At 35.6% G+C, this 23,065-nt stretch overlaps 1 protein-coding gene across 15 annotated transcripts in view; it reads right to left on the bottom strand.

Moving 5' to 3' along the window:
- The window catches only part of ELF2 (E74 like ETS transcription factor 2), a 100,858-nt gene that overhangs the window by 75,991 nt on the left and 1,802 nt on the right, over nt 1-23,065 (bottom strand). The window lies entirely within an intron of this gene.

The following is a 23,065-nucleotide window of genomic DNA, read 5'->3' on the forward strand; positions in this document are numbered from 1 at the left end:
ATAGATATTGTCAAATACACCAATGGAACAGAATATAGAGGCCAGAAAAAGACCCATACATGTTGGAAACTTAATGTAGTCATGTGCCACATCACAACATTTCAGTCAACGATGGACTGCATATACAACGGTGGTCCCATAAGATTAGTACCACACATGGCGTAGGTGTGTAGTAGGCTATACCATTTAGATTTGTGTAAGTGCACTCTATGATGTTCACATGACAAAACTGCCCAACAATATACTTCTCAGAATGTATCCCCATCATTAAACCACGCATGACTGTGTAGGACAGAGGCAGTTAAAAATCAATGAAAAAAAAGAGTACTTAGTAAATGATGCTGGGACAAGATAAAAAATTAAATCACTACCTCTCACCATTCACAATAAATTACAGGTGTACTTTGTTATTATTAGTGATGTTGAGTTGATCCTAATGCCTAGCAACCGTGTTTGCAGAAGAGCGGAATGCTACCCAGTCTTTTTGCACCATCCTCTCATCTCCTAGCTCTGTATCAGCCAATGCTCCACTGCTATTCATAGGGTTTTCATGACCAATTTTTTCAGAAGTGAGTGGCCAGGCCCTTCTTCTTCGTCTGTCTTAATCTGGAAGCATTCTGTCCACCATGAATGATCCTGCTGGTACTTGAAATACCAGTAGCACAGCTTTCAGCATCACAGCAACACATTTTGTGAGAGCATAAATCTTAACCACTAGACCATGAGGGCTTACTACAAGTATACTAAAGACCTAAATATACAAAATGTTTTCTTAAATTAGTAGAATATCTTCATGAATTCACACTTAAGGAAAAATTACCGGATAAGACTTGGAAAGCAAAAAACAGAGGATTATTAAACTTGACTACACCAAAATCTTTTTAAATTCATAACAACAGAAACCAAAAACAAAACTGAAAGACAAGAGACTAGGAAAAGTTATTCCCCTCCCTCCAAAAAAAAGGGGGGGGGGCGGGGAGGAACTCTTACTAATTAATATACACAACCAAAATTCTATTAAAGATTTTAAAATAAATTATATTAAGGTATACCTGGGTAAATAGGATGTGAATTCTTATTAAGATTCTAGTTCTCATATTAAAGGACAGATTCATGTGTGTTTATTATATTATGAAAAATAAACAACAGCTAGGCTTGGGCTAATTATTTAAGTGTTTAATGAATCAAGGATTATGATTCACCTATTGTTTTACAACTGGGGTCCAAGGAATTGTATTGATTTTATTAGTTTTCCATCTAAAACGTGAAAACTGTTCACCTGAATCGGTCCTTTTTAAATATGTCGTATAAATTAAATATATTTACTAATCCTCCGACAAACTCTTTTTTACAATTTTCCAATAGATCATGTTCCTTTTTTCTCCTTTAATTGCTTCTTAATGCAATTCCTAATTTGTGAGAAAGCTGTATCAGCAGAGGGGTCAGTTATCTGGCATGCTATTGCAGCACCATCTCTAAACAACCTAACAGATCAGAAAGAGGAAGGGTGACTCCATTTACATGACATGCAAGAAAAGGTAAACCTGTAGGAACAGAAAACAGATCAGTGGGAAGAAGATGACCTCAAAAGGCACAAGGAAACTTTCTGGAGTGATAGAAATGTTCTATACCTTGATTTATAATGATTAGACAATGGTATGAATTTGTCAAACTCAAGAAAATGTAAGGATGAATTTCACTGTCTGTAAATTAAACCAATAAATTTTACTTTAAAAGAGGGGGGAGGACAATGTTGACAATTAGAATGTACTCTATTAAAGAGACATTCTTATTCAACATTAACAATACTATCACAATACTAAGAAGAACTGTAGCTTGTAACCTAAATCTTTGTAAAGTTTAACTCCCAACTGGTTCCTGCCTGGATCAGTAAATTCTCCCTCTTAAAAACCTTATTACTCTTAGGCATTTTATTGGTAAAATTAAACCTTTTTAATATAGAACTCAATTCCTGAAATACTTCTGATTCCTATCTTCATTGTCCTATTTTTGGAAATTATCTACCAAGTCTGACAGGAATTACATATGTAGTTTATAACGCTAATATAATAGTCATCTCAATAATAATAATCTCAACCATGTATTTTTCTACTTATTGAACCATGCATTTTTATGCACTATCTCTTCATCCTTAAAATGGTCCTGTAAAATAGGTATAACTATCCCCCTTATTACATGAAAACTATTTTGACAATATGCTTTACATTTAAGAGTTAGTATGATTTAACAGTTAAGAGCCTATTGGCCACTGTATCCCCAGAACACAGTAGGTGCTCAATAAATACTTTCTGGCCTTACCTCTGAGAATGTAATCTTGGACAGTACTCATCCCTTTAAACTTCAATATCCTCATCTACAAAAAGATAGTGAGACAATGCTGGGAAGTAGGTGTATTTAGTTTTTTTCATTCTTTACATAAAGTGCCTAGCACACTATAAGCAATGAATGAATGTCAATTTATTATTATCTCTTTGATAGCATCAGTCAGAGCTGTATCATATTTGTTAATGCTTCACAGAAGAATAAAGCAGAACAGATAATACCTAAAACCTAATTGTTCCTCATGCAAAATTGAGACATTCATTCTTATAATTTGTTAAAACAAAAACTAGTACATTTTAAAGAGATCAAAAGTAAATTAATGAATCTTTTAAAGACTGAAGAATTTCCTTGTAAAAATGGGAATGAGCTCATTTTGAGGGAACTAAGTCTAAGGAGTATACAGTTTAGAAACATTTGGGCCCTATCATAAGTCTGGACTGGAAATAATTTTGGCAGCAAGAATTCATGTCATGGGACTTAATTTAGGGCAAGGTGATTGAACCAGATAGTTAAAACTGGATGCTAGAAATTTACAGGGTAAGAAAAATTGCAGGAAAGTTCTTTTAATCTAGAAGAGATCTTAAATAAAGCTCATTTCACAGAAGAAACAGATTGGAGAGGCTAATTGGAAAATCAAGTGAAATAATTTGCCAACCATAAAAACAATTTTGCATTGAAAGTCCCACACCATGGATAACAGTATCTTAAAATGCTCATGTACTCATCGCCCTGACATTGTTATCCAATTAAGATTAAGATGTACATTCTTAATCTTATATATTTTTATGGGTGATATACACATGAACGACACAGAGCTAAATAGTGAATTTAGACAATTTGTGACTTCATCTAAATTCTATTTAAGATTTTTTTTCGCTTTCTTTGCCAGGCATGTTTTGGCTGGTTTCCTCACCAAACAAAGAACTACAATGTCCAGGTTTCCAGGCATCATCTAATCAATGTTGAACCATTCAATCTACTTTATGATGGAGAAAATATAACAGTGAAGTAACATCTAAAAATACTCTGAATAATCAAACTTTACAGTTATTTAAAGAACTGATGAACAAAGAGACAGAAAGACAAAATCAACCTGACTCACCTGCCCACAGTCACCACTGGAGCCAAAAATGACATTGGTGCCTAGCTACACTCCTTTAACATTGTTATCCTCCTAATCTCTCTGTTACCATTTTACATATGCTTAATTCCCAGGGCAACAATAATAAGGGTCAGAAGAAGTATATGAAGGAAGTGATCACATTAAGCACATTTTAGAATCCAACCTATCTTGAGACTGAAGACAAGCAACAAAGAAAGGTCTGATTATTAATCAATAACCCTAAACTTATATGAATATCCATTCCTAGACTTACACCATGAACGATTTCTAAGAAATATTAAATTGTGGAAATAAATGTGTTTAGCCATGTATATTCTGTGAACAAGCAAATTCTCAAGTCAAGTAAGAACCAGACAGAAGGACACATACCAGGAGGTTGGTTAGGGAAAAAGTAACAATCAAAGTCAAGGCTTCTGCCCTGATCATTCTTCAGATGACTGAAGCTCAAGTCTGGTGCCAAGAGCTTCTTGGTATCTTCAGAAAGAGACACATAAAAGACTTGTTTCAACTGCCTTATTACAGTAGTCAAACAACTCGTTTATAAAAGGGTGGAGCTAGAGGTGATCCCAGGAAGACTCCTAGTCATTAAGAAGACCTAGAATCTAGTTTGGTTTATTCAACAAAGCAAATCAAGAGAATTTTTCATTTTTAAGGAGGCATAAATGACCACTTCAGCAATTGCCATCCTAAAGACCCTAGCGCACACAATTTTAAAACCTTGGACAACTAGTTCACTTCCACAATTTAAAAAGGAAGCAAAAACTTGCCTTTTACAAGAATCTTCTTAATATTCTGGTTTCATAGAATAAGAATACATTAGGGGCTGGCCCCATGGCCGAGTGGTTAAGTTCGTGCACTCCACTTCGGCGGCCTAGGGTTTTGCCAGTTCGAATCCCAGGTAGGGACAAGGCACCGCACATCAAGCCATGCTGGGGTGGCATACCACAACTAGAAGGACCCACAACTAAAAATACACAACTATGTACCAGGGGACTTTGGGGAGAAAAAGGAAAAATAAAATCTTTAAAGAAAAAAAAAGAATACATTAAAGTGAATTTATCCTAGAGGAAAGGCAATAACTAGCTTAGTTAAGAATATTTCTCCTCCTTCTTCCAAACAATGAAGGAATAATAATAGCTAACATTTATAGAGTACTTACTCCATGCTAGGCATTACTTCAAACTCATTATTTATATTAATCTATTTAACCTACACAATCCTACAAAATAAGTATTAATATCCCATTTGACATTTAGGGAAACTGATGCATGGAGAAATGTAAGTAACTTGCCCAAGATCAAACAAGAGGTAAGTGACAGAGTCAGAATTTCAACCTAGGCAGCCTGGCTCCAAAGTCTATGCTCTTAATCTTAAAGTTTTTGTGCCTCATGATGATACAAGTGTTTTTTTTTTAATTAAAACTGTGACAGAGTGAGATCAGTATCAAGGCAGAGTGAGCTCTTCCCTCAGACTCTCCTCCCTAAGATACAACAAAAAGGACATACATATATCAACAGAAGACATTCACGCAACACAAAAGACATCTGAGGGACCCACTCAGCCATACGTCTGAAGGTGGAGGTGCTGGAACCCCTACACAAAGTGGAAAGAGCTAAAGGGAGCTCCTCTCCCTCCCCCAATGGCAGCAACCCTGAGCTCTGGACCACGCAGCTCGTGGGGGGGTGGGGGGGGCAGCCCTCTGCAGGAAGACTATCACTCTCTGAGTTCCCTCACAGCCCAGGGGAAAGCCCCAACAGAGGTGACTAAGCTATTGCCAGGGTGTCTCAATCAAGCCAGCACTCCAGGAGGGTAGACAGCAAGGGCAGAGCCCCCAGGATCAAGCAGGCAAAAGAAAGTTCCCCCCACCCCTACCCCTGCTGCCTTGTGCTCCAGCTCAGCTTGTCAGCCAGAGTGCTGCACAGATAGAAAAGCAGCCAGTGGCTGGAGCAAGCAAGCCACGGATGGCAGCAGGCTCAGAATACACAACTCTCGACCCCCACCCAGTGGCAGCTGTGACCAGATACTATCACTATGCAGAGGCACAAATCCACGCCATCAAACAATATGAAAAAGTATATTAATTCTCCAGACCAGAAGGAAAATGACAAGCATCCAGAAACCAATCCTGAAGGCACAGAAATTTATAATCTAAATGACAGAGAATTCAAAATAACTATCACAAAAAAACCCAATGAGTTACAACAAAATACAAATAGTTCAATGAAATCAGGAACTACTTCACAAAAGAGACTGAAACTATAAAGAACCAACCAGAAATGCTGGAGATGAAAAACACAATGGATGAGATAAAGAAGAATCTGGACTCCTTAAATTATAGAGCTGACTTATGGAGGAATGAATCAGCAGTCGAGGAAAGAAATAAAAAATGCTTCAGATGGAAGAGGAGAGAGAACTAAGATTACAAAGAAATGAAGAAATTTTCTGAGAAATACCCGACTCAATTAGGAAATGCAACATAAGGATTACGGGTATCCCAGAGGGAAAAGAGCAGGAGAATGGAGCAGAAAACTTGTTCAAAGAAATAACAGCTGAGAACTTCCCAAACCTGGGGAAAGAGCTGGAAATACAAACGAAAGAAGCTAACAGAACTAACTGTATCAATGTAAAAACACCTTCTCCAAGACATATAGTAGTAAAGCTGGCAAAAGTCAATGACAAAGAAAAAATATTAAGGGCAGCAAGGCAGAAGAAAATAACCTACAAAGGAACCCCCATCAGGATTTCACTGGATTTCTCAGCAGAAACGTTACAGGCTAGGAGAGAGTGGAATGATATATTCAAAATTCTGAAAGACAAAAACTTTCAGCCAAGAATACTCTATCCAGCAAAAATATCCTTCAGATATGATGAAGAAATAAGAACTTTCCCAAATAAACAAAAGCTAATGTAGTTCATTGCCACAAGAATTCCCCCTACAAAAATGCACAAGAAGGCCCTCATACCTGGAGAAAAAAAGGGGGGCTACAAAGCCTTGAGCAAGGAGATAAATAGGTAGAGAAAATCAGAAAATTGCAGCTCTCAACCATAACAGGTTAGCAAACACTTAATTATAACATAAAGTTACAGGGAAGGTAAAAAACAAAAACAAATATAATCTTGTAGTTTTAACCACAAACTCACAACACAAGATAGAATAAACTGTGACAATAATAACTTAGAAGGGGAAGACAAAAGGGATGGAATCAGCTTACTCTAAGGAAATAAGAGCCTATGAGAAAATGCACTATCTCTTTTATGAGATTTTTATATACAAACCTCATGGTAACAGCTAAAGAAATAATCAGAACAGAGACACAAACGATAAAGGGAAACCTAAGAAAATCATCATAGAAAACTTAACTGAATTGGCAGTACAAAATACACAAGATGAGAAACAAAGGAAATGCAGAAGAACTGCAAAACAAGCAATAAAATGGCAGCATTAAGCTCTCATATACCAATAATCACTCTAAATATAAACGGACTGATTCTCCAATCAAAAGACAGAGAGGCGGGATGGATTAAAAAACAAGACCCAACAATGTGCTGCCTCCAGGAAACACATCTCAGCTCCAAAGACAACAGGCTCAGAGAGAATGAATGGAAGACGATACTCCAAGCTAATGGCAAACAAAAGAAAGCAGGTGTTGCCATACTTATATCAAACAAAGTAGACTTCAAGATAAAACAGGTAACGAGAGACAAAGAAGGGCAGTATATAATGATAAAAGGGATACTCCACCAAGAAGACATAACACTTATAAATATATATGCACCCAACACAGGAGCACCAACAAAGTACATAAAGCAACTATGAACAAACCTAAAAGGAGATATTAACAACAACACAGTAATAGTAGAGGACCTTAACACCCCACTTACATCAATGGATACATCATCCAGACAAAAAGTCAACAAGGAAATACTAGACTTAAATGAAAAACCAGACCAGATGGACTTTATAGATATATATAGAACACTCCATCCAAAAACAGCAGAATACACATTCTTCTCAAGTGCACATGGAACATTCTCAAGGAAAGACCATATGTTGGGAAACAAGGCAAGCCTCAATAAATTTAAAAAGGTTGAAATTATATCAAGCATCTTTTCTGACCATAATGCTATGAAACTAGAAATCAACTACAAGAAGAAAGCTGGGAAAAGGACAAATATGTGGAGACTAAACAACATGCTACTGAACAACCAATGGATCAATGAAGAAATTAAAGGAGAAATCAAAAAATATCTGGAGATGTTTGTGAAATTTTATCTCATTTTTCTTTAAATTTGGCATCAAAGACTATTTATGAGATTGAGTCTCTTTTCATATAATGAGGATTTCCCTTTATGGAAAGTGCTTTCTTATACTTTTTGCCTGTCATTCTATAGTGTTTTTGTGCTGTTTTGGTCCAGCTGTATAATGAAGTTACACTATTTATGCTTGCCATGTATGTCTTTAACATATTATGTAATTAAAAAAAAAAAATCTGGAGAAAAAAATGAAAATGAAAATACACCACACTAACTCATATGGGGTGCAGCAAAAGCAGTCCTAAGAGGGAAATGCATAGCAATACAGGCCCACCTTAACAAATAAGAAAAATCTCAATTAAGAAATCTTAAACTATACCTAACAGAATTAGAAAAAGAAGAACAAGGCCCAAAGTAAGCAGAAGGAGGGAAATAACAAAAATTAGACCAGGCTGGCCCCATGGCCGAGTGATTAAGTTCATGCACTGCACTTTGGTGGCCCAGGTTTTTGCCGGTCTGGATCCTGGCATGGACATGGCACCACTCATCAAGCCATGCTGAGGTGGCATCCCACAGAGCACAATCAGAAGAACCTACAACTAGAATATAGAACTATGTATTGGGGGCCTTGGGGAGAAGAAGAAAGAAGATTAGCAACAGATGTTAGCTCAGGTGCCAATCTTAAAAAAAAAAAAAAAAACAATACTTTCTAATTTAAAAAAATTAGAGCTAAACGAAATGGCAACAAAAAAGACAGTAGAAAGGATCAATGTAACAAAGAGCTGGTCTTTGAGAAGATAAAACTGGCAAACCCTTAGAGAGACTACGAAAAAAAGAGAGAGAAGCCTCAAATAAATAAAATCGGAAATGAAAGAGGAGAAATTACAACAGACACCACAAAAATAAAAAGGATTATAAGAGAATACTATTAAAAACTATATGCCAACTAATTGGACAATCTAGAAGAAATGGATAAATTCTTAGACTGATAAAGCCTCCCAAAACTGAATCAAGAAGATATAGATAATCTGAATACACCAATCACTAGTAAAGAGATTGAAACAGTAACCAAAAACTTTGCAAAAAATAAAAGTCCAGCATTAGATGGCTTCTCTGGAGAATTTTATCAAACACCCAAAGAAGATTTAATACCTTCCTTCTCAGACTATTCCAAAAAATTGAGGAAGACAGAATACTTCCTAACACATTCTACAAGGTCAACATCACCGTGATCCCAAAGCCAGACAAGGACAATACAAAGAAGGAAAATTACAGGCCAATATTGCTGATGAACATAGATGCAAAAATCCTCAACAAAATATTGGCAAATCGAATATAGCAATATATTATAAAGATTATACAGCACGATCAAGTGGGATTTATACCAGGGACACAGGGATGGTTTATCATCTGCAAATCAATCAACGTGATGCACCACAGTAACAAAATGAGGAAGAAAAAACACAAGATCATGTCAACAGATGCAGAGAAAGCATGTGACCAGATCCAACATCCATTTATGATAAAAATCTCAATAAAATGTATATAGAAGCAAAGTACCTCAACATAATAAAGGCCATATATGACAAAGCCACAGCCAACATCATACTTAATGGTGAAAAACTTAAAGCCATCCCTGTGAAAAGAGGAACAAGACAATGGTGCCCACTCTTATTCAACATAGTACTGGAGGTTTGGGCCAGAGTACTCAGGCAAGAAAAAGAAATAAAAGGGATCCAAATAGGCAATGAAGAAGTGAAACTCTTGCTGTTTGCAGACAACATGATTTTACATATAGAAAACTCTAAAGAATCCATCAGACAACTATTAGAAATAATCAACCACTACAGCAAAGTTGCAGGGTATAAAATCAACTTACAAAAATCAGTTGCATTTCTATACTATGAGAATGAACTAACAGAAAGACAACTCAAGAATACAATCCCATTTACAATTGCAACAAAAGGAATAAAACATCTAGGAATAAATTTAACCAAGGAGGTGAAAGATCTATACAATGAAAACTGTAACACATTATTGAAAGAAATCAATGATGACATAAAGAAATGGGAAGATATTCCATGCACATGAATTGGAAGAATAAACATAGTAAAAATGTCCATACTACCTAAAGCAATCTACAGATTCAATGCAACCCCAATCAGAATCTCATGGAAATAGAACAAAGAATCCTAAAATTCATATGGGGCAACAAAGACTCCAAATAGCTAAAGCAATCCTGAGGAAAAAGAACAAAGCTGGAGGCATCACAATCCCTGACTTCAAAATGTACTACAAAGCTATAGTAATCAAAACAGCATGGTACTGGTACAAAAACGGGCACACAGATCAATGGCACAGAAATTAAAGTCCAGAAATAAAACTGCAAATCTATGGACAGCTAATCTTTGACAAAGGAGCTAAGAACAGACAATGGAGAAAGGAAAGTGTCCTCAATAAACGGTGTTCAGAAAACTGGACAGCAACATGCAAAAGAATGAAAGTAGACCATTATCTTTGGCCACACACAAAAATTAACTCAAAACGGAACAAAGACTTGAAGGTAAGACCTGAAACCATAAAACTCCTAAAGGAAAATATAGGCAGTACACTCTCTCACATCAGTCTTAGAAGGATCTTTTTGAATACCGTGTCTACTTGGACAAGGGAAACAAAAGAAACAATAAACAAATGAGACTTCATCAGACTAAAAAGCTTCTGCAAGCCAAAGGAAACCAGGATCAAAACGAAAAGACAACCCACCAACTGGGAGAAAATATTTGCAAATCATATATCTGACAAGAGGTTAATCTCCATAACATATAAAGAACTCACACAACTGAAGAACAAAAAAACAAACAACCTGATCAGGAAATGGTCAGAGAATATGAACTGACATTTTGCCAAAGAAGATATACAGATGGCCAACAGGCACTGAAAAGATGTTCAACATCACCAATCATCAGGGAAATGTAAATCAAAACTACACTGAGATACCACCTTACACCTGTTAGAATGGCTATAATCACCAAGACAAAAAATAACAAATGTTGGAGAGGTTGTGGAGAAAAGGGAACCATCATACACTGCTGGTGGGAATGCAAACTGGTGCAGCCACTGTGGAAAACAGTATGGAGATTTCTCAAAAAATTAAAAACACGAATATGATATGACCCAGCTATCCAACTACTAGGTATCTATCCAAAGAACCTGAAATCAGCAATTCAAAGAGACCCATGCACCTCTATCTTCATAGCAGCATTATTCACTATAGCCAAGACATAGTAGCAACCCAAATGCCCATCAACTGATGATTGGATAAAGATGTGGTAACATACATAGAATGGAATACTACTCAGCCATAAAAAAAAGACAAAATCGTCCCATTTGTGACAACGTGGAAGGACTTTGAGGGTATTATGTTTAGCGAAATAAGCCCAACAGAGAAAAGATAAACACTGTATGATTTCACTCATATGTGGAAGATAAACACACAGACAAAGAGATCTGTTTAGTAGTTACCAGGGAGGGAGAAGGAGCTTCGGGAGTGGGCACAAGGGGTGAAGGGGTGCCTTTATATGGCGACTGACAAATAATAATGTACAACTGAAATTTCACAATGTTATAAACTATTACGACCTCAAAAAAAAAAACCTGCCAAAGAATCACATAAAACCTCTCCCACACTACCCTGGGAGATTTTTCTACCTACTTCCTTATTGGCTCATAACATGGGCTGATTAGAAGATTTAAAATATGCTAAATGGAAATTACATATATCTTACCTATATAAGTATATAGATTTTTTTTCCTTTTCAAAAAAAAATAGGGATGTGGCAGGGCAAGGGGAGGGGCAGTGGCCATCAATGAATTTTTTAACTCACAAATTGTCTCAAATAAGTTCTGTAGGCTTTAAGGAAAAAGTGACAGAAATTCTTTCTCCCTTAATCTCTTCAGGGTTGAGCTTGTTTGTTTTTTAGAAAGAAAGGTTAGCCTGCAATTCTATATTAGCAAGAAATAAAGATTCTCAGATATAGGCCACCTATCCTAACTCAGGTTTACCCACGTTTCAAGTAAAAGAACTACCTGGAACCAAAATATAAACTTGCTCATAGGTGAAAATAAAAAGACCCTTTGCAGAAGCAACTGGGGGAAAAAGTACACCTAGTCTCCCATATTGAGGCCTAACCTATTTACAAGATTATCTCCCTTTACCTAATTAAGTCAAGGTTTTTAGCTTCCACCACAGGGCCTGGAACATGGACACTTAGGGGACTGCAGAATGTATATACATGGATGAATGAAAGGAATGTATGCTTATTTTTATTTGAAGGACTAAAATATCATCTTCTCCATTGTACCCAAGACTCTAACCACCCAGTAAAGGGAAATAAACTTCTTCCTCAGAGATTAAAACACAAATCTTCACCTTCAGCAGGGCAGAATCTCTTTCAGTCTCAAAGAGGTACGTCAGGGGTCTCAGAGAACTCAGCATACAGTTGTATTCACAGCTATAATAAGGATATACAGCAGGTCATAAAGGATAAAGACACGGATGGAATCTGGAGGAATCCATCTGCGAGCGTCCTTATGCTTTCTCCTCCGAAGGAGAAGTTAACACAGAGCTTACTTCTTCCAGCAAGAAGCAGGCACCAACATGTGTACAATGTTTCTGTCCAGGGAAGCCCATCAAAGACTCAGCACCCAAGTCTTTGGGGGCTGGTCACATGGTCACTCTCAGCTTTGTGTGTACCAAAACTCCAGAACCTCCAGAAGGAACGCAGGTGTTGAACATAAACCATATTATTTGCACAAACAGTCTAGGCACAGAGAATCACCCTTATTAGTTACAGGGAACACTGTGAGAGCCAGTTCCCAGATGCCAGCCGAGGGCCAATCTAGCAAGCAGGCCTTTCCAAGGATCGCAGTCTCAGACCTGCAGCGTTAACATCCTTCCTGCACAGCAAGTTATTTAACTTCTCAAAATCTCACACTCATCTGTAAAAAGTGAAAAATGATAGAAACTACTTCACAACTATCATATTTATTATAGTGTTAGTAAGTCTCATGGTATTGTTATCTAGCCGGATGGCAAGACTTTGTAAAGATCAGTTGATCAAAGTGATGTGGAAGATAGAAAATCACAGATAATGTAAAAAACTTCAACTTAAAACTTAAACTTCAACCCAGGAGCAACTTTTAGAGGAGGATAAAAACCTCTAAAAACTTTTAGAGGAGGATAAAAAGTATAATGATCTGAAATGAAGAAGACATGGACCCCATCTTTCCCCCATAAAATATACGGGATGTTTAAAATGCTTTATTATTTATTTCAGAGTGATATCATGATTGAGTTTAAATGCCTAGATATGACATAGTAAAAACAGCATCTCTACTTCCAAAAATTGAGTAAAAATTCATGAAGGCAGACTTCCTGGAACATTCTAAACGCATCCAGATTATGAAATAAAATATAAAAAATGAACTTGTTCTGAAAGTTTATTTAAGCACACTATTAGAGAACAAAAACGTCAGAGAAAACAATTCACTAATTCTTTTCAAAATGAATGTATTTTCTAGTTCTTACTAATTATAATCTGAAATTAAGTTACTTATGAAATTTAAAGTTTAGAATGGTATACGTTTAACACAGAATTGAGTTTTACAAGGAAAACCTAACTTTTTACCCACGTATCTTAACGGTACCCATTCCAAGGTCAAAACAAAATTACTCAAATTGGAAAGTTTATTCATGAAAATATTGGGATTCTGGCCTTCAAGTTGGCTAAGAACCCAAAAGCTTCTGAGTTTTAATAGTAATTCTGCAATCACTGTATTATTTGCTTGTAATACCCCCAATTCATGAATTTAACCTTTTTCCTACATCATTTATAAAGCTTAGCTCTGTAATCAATCTACCATAATGCATCTCTAAGTTTCCTCATTTTTATTGATTATGGCTAAGTAGAAGCCTACAGACCATATAAATCACCAAATTAGAGAAGTTTTGGGATTTTGTTCTTTAGCCAAATTTATAATCCAACAATGCAAATTAACATATGCTAGCCTGAGAACCAAAACAAATTAGTTTTACCCTATTTTAAATGAATCACATCCAGGACACTCAAGATATCAGGCAAAAGAATATTTTTTAACTATCTGGATATTATCCTGCCCCAAACCAGCTTTTTGTCATTTCTCTGTAATGAAGTGCACAGTGAAGTTTTCATTTACATGCTTACTGCAAATCTTTCTTTCTACTCACTCCACCAACACAAAGCACAATATAAGATCCATGAGAGCTGGGCCGTAGCTATTTTAATCACCATTGCATATACACCTCTCAGAACAGTGTCCAGCACAATTTTTACCCAACTCAACTTTATCTTGTGCCTGGTTTCCTTCTTCTGTTTTAGTATCTCTAATGTACATGTGTCCTTTGTTAAGCCACTTTAAATCATTTGGGGAAGAAAGTAAGCACCTTTTAACAACCATCCATACAATACTGAATACAGTGAGAAAAAACGGCTACTACATATAGGGGCAAGAAACATATTCAGATACACATTATAAATCAGTACTAACACAGAAATGGATCAATTTAAAAATGCCTTCCAAATTAGGGTATATCTAGGTTGACTTGATATGACTAGTTTATTTGAAATATTTGATTTCCTTATAGGAAGCTATATTTTAAATATTAAAAACATATATGACATTACAAAGGGAAATACTGGAGGGTTAACATTCACTTTATAAAAACCATAGGTTGTTTTTGTTTAATAACCAATAGTGGTATTCTGAAAAGGTAGCTTTATCTTCAAAATTTTATTCACATAAAGCTTTCAAAGACTATATTCCACACTATCCAATCTGAGATTATTTGAAGTTACATCAATATTAGTTAGCCAAACAAAAATAACTGTGACTGTTTCTACTAGTGAAATAGTGAAAGAAAAAATGTTTATAGGCCAAATTATTTAGAAAGTCAGTCATTATATAACTACATGAAGCTATCTATATTTTAACCATAATTATAAAGTTGAAAGTATAATTTTATAATACCAACATAAACTGGTTAAAGTTATCACACGACTCTTTGCCATTACTATAACTGTACTACAAATTCCAAGTTTTATAGATATTAGCATTTTGTTTTATTTTTAGAGAGTTAAATATCAAGGAAGAAACATGAGGAAAAAAATATTTTCCTGCTATTCTTTATAAAGCTAAAATCATTTATAGAAAACCCTACATATATTTACACTCAGAAACTGTTAATACAATTATATGTCAGAATGAAAGTCATTGCAATATTTTTCCAGTGGGTTCCCACCACACTTAGAAAAAAATCTACCCTCTTTAACACGGTCTTCAACCCAAGGATAGCCCACCTTACCTCTCTGACCTCATTCAGCCTCATCTCTCCTTCACTGGCTTGCTAAGCTCCAGCCATGCTGGCCCTATTCCTACAACACACCAAGCTTATTCTGCACCTCCTGTTCTCTAGGCTACAAAGCTCTTCCAGATCATCAATAGACCGAGTCCTCCTGACCCATCATGCAGATCCCACATCAAACAGCATCCCTTAGAAGAGACATTTCCCTCATGGCTCCCCTCTCCCAAATTGTATTCCATTTCCATGTAGCTCCCCCATCATTCTCTATTTGGTATCACATTACCCTATTTTATTCCTTCATTATATTTATCACCATCTAAAATGGTCTTATTTGTTTATATGTTTAATGTCTGTCTCCTCTACTAGAATGTAAGTTCCATGAGAACAGGTACTGCATTTATGTTATTTACCGAAATCTCTCAAGGACCTACATGAATGAATACTACACTATACTATTAAGTGCGCAGGCTGATATAAAGATGTTGATATTTTGTAATCATTCTAGCACATATTGCTTTCACAGGCTTCTTCCATTTTTTTCTACCCATTAACACCTATCATGAGAGAACTGGTTAACAGGAAGAAATATGGACAAACAAGTAAACATTATTCTGTAAAATCAGTTCAGAGACTGACCTTAGGTTTCAGAATTAATGGCATGTGTTTCAAATTGTACACTGATCCTATGTTAATAAACATAACTAGTTACAAGTAAATTAATTATGTTTAAATAAAAACTATCAGATGAAACTTAGCATTTATGAATAATATACTTTCATGCATACCATGAAATATAGAAGAAAAATAGGGAATGCAATTCAGAAGTAAAAGAAACATCATTTTAGATTTTAATGCACAGTATAGATAAAATCTCCTAACTAAAATTTAATTTTACCTCCAAATAAAGAAACCATGTTTAAAGAATTAAAGGAAAGTAAGACAACTATAACTCATAAAATAGGTAATCTCAGTAAAGATACAGGTATTATTTAAAAAGAATAAACTGGAAATTCCACAGTTGAAAAATACAATGACCAAAATTAAAAATTCAGTTGAGCAGAGCTCAATTACATATTTGAGATGACAGAAGAGTTAGTGAACTTGAAGGTATATCAACAGAAATTACCAATTCTGAAGAACAGAAAAAAAGCAAAAATTTTAAAAATCAACAAAGCCTCAGAGACTTATGAGATACCATCAAGCATACCAACATACATGCAATGAGAATCCCAGAAGGAAAGGAGAGGGAGAAAAGAAGAGAAAAAATATTTGAAGAAATTATGGTCAAATTTAACAAATTATTGATAAATATTAATCTATAGATTTAAGTTTAATGAACTGAAAGAAGGATAAACACAAAGAGATCCACACCTAGACAATCACAGTAAAAATGCTGAAAGCCAAAAACAGAGAAAATCGTGAAAGCAAAAAGAGAAAAACAACTCATCAGAATCAAGGGAGGCCAGAAAGTGGGAGATGACATATTCAAGATGCTGAAAGAAAAAAAGTCTGTAACAAAAAACTCTATATCCAGCAAAACTATTCTTTAAAAAAGGCAAAACAGGTGCCAGCCCAGTGGTGCAGCGGTTAAGTGCGCACATTCCACTTTGGCGGCCCAGGGTTCACTGGTTCGGATCCTGGGTGCAGACACGGCACTGCTTGACAAGCCATGCTGTGGCAGGCGTCCCACACATAAAGTAGAGGAAGACGGGCACGGGTGTTAGCTCAAGGCCAGGCTTCCTCAGCACAAAGAGGAGGATTGGTGGCAGATGTTAGCTCAGGGCTAATCTTCCTCAAAAACATAAAAAAGAAAAAAATAAAGGCAAAACAAAATCCCAAAAAACAAAGATTGAGATCATTCATTGATAACAGACCTGCCTTACAAGAAATCCTAAAGGAAGTCCATCCAGACTGAAAGGAAATAACCAGCCCATAACTTAAATACACAAAAAGAAATAAAGAGCACCAGAAAAGGTAAATACATGTGTAGATATCAAAGATGTTTTTTTCTCATAACTGTTTTAACGGACATACAATTTCATTAAAAAATTATAAACTGTATTATTGGGCTCCTAACATACAAAAATTTAATATACATGACAATACTAACAGACAGGAGGGGGGAGGAAATGCAGCAAAGTTTCTACATTTTACCATAAATAAACTAGTCAATTCAAAGTAGACTGTGATAAATTAACACATACATTGCAATCCCTAGAGCAACTTAACACAATTAACTCAAAAAATCTAGTTAAAAAACTAACAAAGGAATTCAATTAATACCCTGGAAAATATCCATTAACTCCAAAAGAGGCAGTAGAGGATGAGCAAAGAAATAAAAAAAAAAAATGAGACATACGGAAAATAGCAAAACTGCAGACATAAATCCACCTACCAATTACTACATTAAATGTGAACAGAGTAAACTCTCCAATCAAAAGGCAGAAATGGTCAGACTATTACCAAAACAAAAGCATTTTAACTACATGCTGTTTGTAAGACACTCTTTAGATTCAAAAACCAAACAGACTGAAAGTAAAAGATGAAAGGATGGAAAAAGATATGCAATGGAAACAGCAAACAAAGAGAGCTGGAGTAGCTACACTAATAGCAGACAAATATTACTGGAGACAGAGAGATCTTTCATAACGCTAAGAAAGTCAATTTATCAGTAAGATAAAACAATTATATATGTATACCATATGTAAAACCAGTGCCCAAAAGCGAAACAAAAATCGACAGAACTGAAAGGAAAAGCAGATACCTCAATAACCATATTTTAATAGTTCGCTCAATAATTGATAGAACATCTAGACAGAAAAATCAGCACAGACACAGAAGGCTTGAAAACTATCAACCAACTTGACCTGACACCTACAGAACATTCCTCCCAACAAGAGAATACATTTTCTTTTGTAGCACACACAGGACATTCTTCAGAATAGATTACATACTAGGCCATAAAAATGTCTCAATAAATTTAAAGTGAGAAAAATCATAGAAAAGTATGTTCTCCTACTACAGGGCAATTAAATTAAAAATCAACAACAATGAAATATGGGGAATTTCCAACTAACTGGAAATTAAACAATACATTTCTAAATAACCCATGGGTCAAAGAAGAAATCACCAAGGAAATCAGAAAATATTTAGAATTGAATGAAAATTTTAAAAAGCAGAACATATAAAAATGGATGGGATGCAGCTAATACAGCATCTATAGGGAAATTTATAGCTTTAAATGCTTATATCAGAAAAGAATTCAATAACCTAGGCTTCTATCTTAAGAAGCTAGAAAAAAGAAAGGCAAACTAAACCCAAAGCAAGCAGATGGAAAGAAATTATAAAGACTAAAATGGAAATCAGTGAAACAGAAAACAAAAAAACAACTGGAATAAAAATCAATTAAACCAAACTTCTTTCTTTGAAAAGAGCAACAAAACTGACAAACCTTCAGCTAGAATGACGAAGTGAAAAAGAGAGAAGACACATGCTACCAAAATGAGAAACAAAAGAGGGACATCACTACCTACCCTATCATAATTAAAAGCATATATAAGAACATTATGAAATGTATGCCAAAAATATTAAATAGCTTAGAGGAAACGGAAAACTCCCCAGAAACACAGTTACTGAAACTAACCCAAAAATTAGCAGAAAATCTGAATAGACCTGTAACAAGTAAGGAAAAGGAATCAGCAGTTTAAAAATTTCCCAAAGAGAAAAATCCAGGCCCAGATGCTTTCACTGGTGAATTCTATCAAACATATTCAAGGAAGTAATAATTCCAATCCTTCACAAACTCTGACAGAAAATAGAAGAGGGATTACCACTCAACTCATTCTACGAGGCTAGTATTACTATGTTACAAAATCCAAAGACAGCACCAGAAAACTACAGACCCATCCCTCATAAACATAGACACAAAAATGTTCAACTAAACATCAGCAAACCAAATCCAGCAATGCAGAACAAGAATTATATACCATGACCAAGAGGCGTTTATCCCAGAAATATAAGGCTGGTTTAATATCTAAAAATCAATTAATGGAATCTACCATATTCACGGAATAAAGGACAGAAACCACATGATCATTTCAAACACTAAGGTGACCAACCACACTGGTTTGTCCAGGACTGAGAGTTTTCCCAAGATGTACAACTTTCAGGGTTAAAACCAGGACAGTCCAGGGCAAAGTGTGATAGTTACTGGTCATGCTAACAGATGCAGAAAAAGGAATATTTGACAAAACCCAATACAGAATCATGATAAAAACTCTGAATAAACGAGGATTAAAAAGGAACCTGCAAACAAACCTAGAGATCTGCTATAAAACATTGTGCCTGTAGTTAACAATACTGTATTGTACACTTAAAAAGTTAAGAGTTTAGATATCACGTTAAGTGCTTTTACCACAATAATATAAATTTTTTTAAGAATTGTACACTGAAAATTACAAAACATCACTGAGAAAAATTAAAGACCAATAAATGAAAAGAAATTTTCATGTTCACGTTTTAGAAAACAGTATTTCAAGATGGCAATTCTCCCCAAACTGATCTACAAATTCAATGCATTCCTTGTCAAAATTCCAAGACTTTTTTGCAGACAGTGACATGCCAATCCTAAAATTTTTATATGGGACTCAGAATAGCCACTATTTTTAAAAACAAGAACAAAATTGGAGGGCTTATACTACTTGGTTTCATAAGTTACCATAAAGGACACTAATCAAGACAGGGTGGTACTGGCATAAGGACAGACATATAGATAATGGAACAGAACTGAGAGTTCAGGAATAAATCTTTATTTACAATCAACAGAGAAATTATGTCTTTTTGACAAATAGTGCTAAGACAATCCATATGCAACAGATGAATTTAGACTCTTATTTCATACCACACATAAAAATTAACTCAAAATAGATCATAAATCTAAATATGAGAGCAAAAACTAAAAATATCTAGAGGAAAACACAGGAGAAAATTCTCAAGACCTTGGATTAGGCAGAGAGTTCTTATGACAACAAAAGCATGATCTACAAAAGAAAAAATTGGGAAATCAGACTCCACCAAAATTAAAACTTTTGTGCTTCTGCTTGCTTCGGTTGCCCAGGGTTTCGCCAGTTCAAATCCTGGGCACGGACATGGCACCACTCGTCAAGCCATGCTGAGGTGGCATCCCACATGCCACAACTAGAAGGACCCACAACTAAAAATATACAACTATGTACTGGGGGGCTTTGGGGAGAAAAAGGAAAATTAACTAATTAATTAATTGAATAAAATAAAACTTTTGTGCTTCAAAAGGCTCCAATGAAAAAATGAAAAAGAAGCCCTGGGATAGGAGAAAAATATTTGCAAATCATGCACCTAATAAAGGATTTGCATTCAGAATATATAAAGAACTCTTACCACTCAATAATAAATAAGATAAACAAAAAATGGGCAAAAGATTTGAATAGGTATTTCACCAAAAAGGACATATGAATGGCTAATAATCATATGAAAAATGCTCAACACCTTGAGTCTTTAGGAAAACACAAATTAAAACCACAATGACCACCCACTTCATACCCACTAGAATAGTTATAATAACAAGCGTTGGCCCAGATGAGAAGAAACAAAAATTCTCATACATTGCTGTTAGGAATGTAAAGGGACGGCCACTTTAGAAAACAGTTTGGCAGTTTCTTACAAAGTTAAACAGACGACCCAGCAGTCCTATCCCTAGGAATCTACCCAAGAGAATGAAATCATTTGTCCACATAAAGATCTGTACTCAGAGGTTCAAGGTGCAGTATTCTCAACAGTCAAAAACTGGAAACAATCCAAATGCCCATAAACTGGTCAACAGATAAACACAATGTGGTATACCCATGCAACGGAATACTATTCAGCAATAAAAAGGGAATGAAATACTGATACATGCTACAATATGGATGAATCCCCAAAACATCAAGCTAAGTGAAAGAAGCCAGATGCAAAAGACTACATACTGCATGACTCCAATTATATGAAATACCCAGAAAAGGCAAATCTATAGAGACAAAACACAAATCAGTGGCTGCCTGGGGTTGAGGGTGAGAATGAGGATTAACTGCAAGCAGGCTGGGGGAATTTTTGGAAGTGACAGAAATGTTCTAAAACTGGTTGTGGTGATAGTTTAACAAGTCTATGTATTTACTAAAAATTACTGAATTGTGCACTCAAAACATTAATTTTTGGTATTAAATAACTCAAAAAGCTAATTTTTAAAAAAGTGTACACATCCAAGAGAAATGAAAACACGTCCACACAAAAATTTGTACACAAATGTTCATAGCAGCATTATTCATAACAGCCAAAAAGAGAAAACTCATGTTCATCAACTAGTTAATGGAAAAAATAACATGTGGTGTATCCATACAATGAAATTTACTCAATAATTTTTAAAAAATGAAATACAGTCATCACCCAGTATCCACAAGGGGATTGGTTCTACGACTCACGAGGATATTAAATCTGTGGATATTCAAGTCCCTTAGCTGGCCCACCAGATCCGTGGGTCCCGGATTCAACCAATCCCAGATGGTAAACATAATACACAATAGGTTGGCTGAATCTACCAAGGCAGAACCTAAGGACAGGGAGGGCTGCCCAGAATGACACATGCTACAACGAGGATGAACTTTGAAAACACTATGCTAAGTGAAAGAAACCAGTCACAAAAAGCACATACTGCATGATTCCACTTACATAAAATGTTCAGAATAGGCAAATCTATAGAGGCAGAAAGCAGATCAGTGGTTGCCTAGGGCTGAGGGTATGGGGAAGAAACGGACAGTGAGGTCTAATGAGCATGAGTTTCCTTTTTGGGGTGATGAAAATGTTCTAAAATTAATTATGGTCATAGTTGCACAAGTCCGTGAATATATTAAAAACCACCACACTGTCCACTTTAAATTGGTGAATGGTATTGAATTATATCTCAATAAAGCTGTTACTGAAAAAGAAAAGTGGTGTACAATCTGTGAGCATCAACACTGGTAAGCCCTACCACAGCCACAGTCACCAATCTATTTACTCAGGAGAGCAAAATCTCAAAGTTACAAATTCTTTTCAACCACACTCTGATTATTTTGTAAATGAGTATACATGTCTGAAATGAGATGCAATGATTAATCAAAGTAATTAGTGAAGTCACTGCTTAAAAAAATAAGCTGATATTAAATATTCAAATTTCAAATGCCCAAGATATTCAAATTTTCTACTCCATGTGTTTACTAGAAGATATCTTAACAATATCCAAATGAATGCAATGTGTAAATTATATTGTAGTGTACATAAACTTTAATTATTGCTAAACTCCTTTAAATGTAATTCAATACTTTCCAGTTTTATATAAAGTCATTCCAACTTCTGAAAAAAGAAACTGAAACACAAATATCCAATCCTATCTTACGAAAGTGTACATTCTCCTGTGATTCTGGCACTGTTCTCTGATTACGGCACTAGAGAAAGTGCGTAATTTACCTCTCGAAAGAGACTAAGATAAAAAGAAAAGCAAATCTGATTACCAAACACAAGATTACTGTTCTGTCATCACCGGATTAAAATTTAAACCACAGCTGAAGCAAATGTTCAACAACACAAGAAAGGGGGAAATTTTACAGTTTTACAATGAAGTTGTCCTCCTCTTACTCATTCAATGAAGTACTGAGAACTTAAAGAAAGGCCATTCTGCAGCGAATCTGGCTCCTAGAAGAAGAAAGCCAAAGATGCTGGCACATGAGAAACATTAGGAACTGCAATCTGGATTACTCTTGGCGTTATGAAATATTTTCTCTGTCCTTTATTGACACGGAATAAAAACGCCCAAGTGGAGCAAGAGAAGGGGCTCGGCTGCCCCGCTCGCAAAGCTGTTCAGGCAGCCAGCACCAGCCCCAGCAGAGCCCTCACCGTCC

This window comes from Equus asinus, chromosome 3 (assembly GCF_041296235.1).
Source record: "Equus asinus isolate D_3611 breed Donkey chromosome 3, EquAss-T2T_v2, whole genome shotgun sequence".
NCBI lineage: Eukaryota > Metazoa > Chordata > Mammalia > Perissodactyla > Equidae > Equus > Equus asinus.